This window comes from Grammomys surdaster, unplaced genomic scaffold, assembly GCF_004785775.1.
Source record: "Grammomys surdaster isolate TR1022 unplaced genomic scaffold, NIH_TR_1.0 64, whole genome shotgun sequence".
NCBI classification, from domain to species: domain Eukaryota; kingdom Metazoa; phylum Chordata; class Mammalia; order Rodentia; family Muridae; genus Grammomys; species Grammomys surdaster.
In genome coordinates, this window is record NW_021604566.1 from 16,321,129 (window position 1) to 16,323,380 (window position 2,252).

General features: G+C 40.0%; 1 non-coding gene across 1 annotated transcript; it reads right to left on the reverse strand.

Moving 5' to 3' along the window:
* Window positions 1-233: 233 nt before the first annotated feature.
* On the reverse strand, window positions 234-375 carry LOC114623924. Its single transcript, XR_003711851.1, has one exon. It is a non-coding gene; the product is annotated as a small nucleolar RNA SNORA48 (small nucleolar RNA).
* Between the last annotated feature and the right edge of the window lie 1,877 nt (window positions 376-2,252).

Genomic DNA, 2,252 nt, shown 5'->3' on the forward strand with positions numbered 1-2,252 from the left:
TCTCTTGTGCTGTGCGCTGGAGAAGTGGTCTGTGGATGGCATGTCTGTCTTCTTCCACACTCCACCATGGGGGTATTCTGGGCTCAGGGCTCTGTGTGTCTATGGCCTTGTTGTTGGGTGGAGGGCAGGTCTGTGGGTATCTTTCCCTTCTTACACCATGTGGTATGGCTGAATGCAGCTTTCTATCTTCTTCCTCCCGTACTATGCTGCCTGGATTTGTTTTGCTTTGCTTTTTATGTGTCCCAGGCATAAAATAGCGTTGGCCACCAAGCTGGACATCAAGCTAGCATGAACAAAGGACTGCCATCTGCTCTGTCCTTGACTGATTTAAGACAACATTACTAACAAGGTGTCTCTTTGACCATTGCCAGGAGGGAACTCTTGTATTTTTTTTTTTAATTAAAATCTTTATATGTTCAATTTAATTTCACCAGTTTCAGACTTTAATTTTTATTTTTTATTTTATTTATTTTTATTTTTTTATTTTTTTTTTGCTTTTTCAAGACAGGGTTTCTCTGTATAGCCCTGGCTGTCCTGGAACTCACTCTGTAGACCAGGCTGGCCTCGAACTCAGAGATCTGCCTGTCTCTGCCTCCCAAGTGCTGGGATTAAAGGCGTGCGCCACCACCGCCGCCGGCAGTTTCAGACTTTAAATATGTATGTGTGTATGTACATGTATATGCATGTTTGTATGCATTTAGAGTTATGTGTTCTCTGCTATAACATTTATGCACCCTGCATTTATAATTTGTTGTCTTACACTTTCCTGTATTTTCCTGAAATTAATCTTTTAAACTAAAATTTCTATGTCTTTGTGTGTGTTTATGGCAAGTAACTAGATTTTGTCTTAGATCATGTTAATTTATTATTGTAACATTCTGTTCTGAAATAACAACTCCAAGATAGGAGCCATTCATCCGAGAGCACTGACCTGACATTTGCGATTAATTTCTGATAACTTAAAGCTTTTTAGTGACATCACTGTCTGACAATGAACGCACCATCAGCTAAAGGAATTGTTCATTTAAAGAGCAAAGTTTTCCCTGCCTTCAAATCAGCAATAGAGATAGTTTATATCTAGAAAGCACATTTATTTTAACAAGTTGAAAATTAAACTCTGGTCTACAGAGTGAGTTCCAGAACAGCTAGGACTACACAGAGAAACCCTGTCTCGAAAAAACAAAAAAACAAAACAAAACAAACAAACAAACAAACAAAAAAAACCAAAGAAAAGAAAAGAAAAGAAAAGAAAATTAAACTCAGTATGCTCTAAGGCAGTGATTCTCTACCTTCCTAATGCTGTGACCCTTTAATACATTTAATATGTTGTGATTCCCCAAACAAATGTTTTTGTTGATATACCATAACAGTAATTTTGTTACTATTTTAATTCATAATGCAAATGCCTATGTTATTTTGATGGTCTTAGGTGACTCCTGTAAAAGGGTCATTGGATCCCCAGATGGATTAACCCTCAGGATGGAAACTAAAGGATGGGAAATGGCTTCCCAGTGTAAACACACACACACACACACACACACACACACACACTCCCCAGTGTGGTACCTGAGACTGGGGTATTGCTGTAAGTGGCCCAACTATGCCTTTGGTGGTATGTAGACTTTGGGACTTTGGATTTGGAAAGCAGTTGACTGCTTTAAGTGGGGCACAATGGGACACACTAGTAGGAGCATGGAAAGACAATGGTGCTGAGAGTGAGTAGAACTGTGGAGGTCTGACTCCAGTGGCTTCAGAAGTGGCCCAGAGACTGTTTTTGTGACATTTTGTCTAAGAATGTGGCTACTTTTTTCCCTTGTCTGAAGTCTGCCTCAGGCTAAATTGAAGAGTTTTAATTGTATTGCCAGAGGAGATTTCAAGACAGCCTAGTGTTGAATGTGTCACATGGTCATTAGTGGTCACTCTTATGCAGATCTATAATGAAAAGGAGCAAGCTGAGCAAGGGAAAACATAAGATGTACAGTTTGAGGAGAAAGGAAGCACCAAGAAGTGTAAACAGGGTAAAGCAAAGCCTGGTGATAAGGACTAGTGGCCTCAGAGCAAGACCCAACATAGCTAAGCTTCCAGCTTGTGAAAGGAATTAAAGAAATGCTTAGGGCCAGTTGTGTAGGTGTACTTAGAAGTCGTAGGCTGGTGGATATCTGAATTCGAGTCCGGCAGGTTTACAGAGTGAGTTTCAGGACAGTCAAGCTTAGACAGTAAAGGAAACCATCAAAACGAGAAAGGTGGTAAAA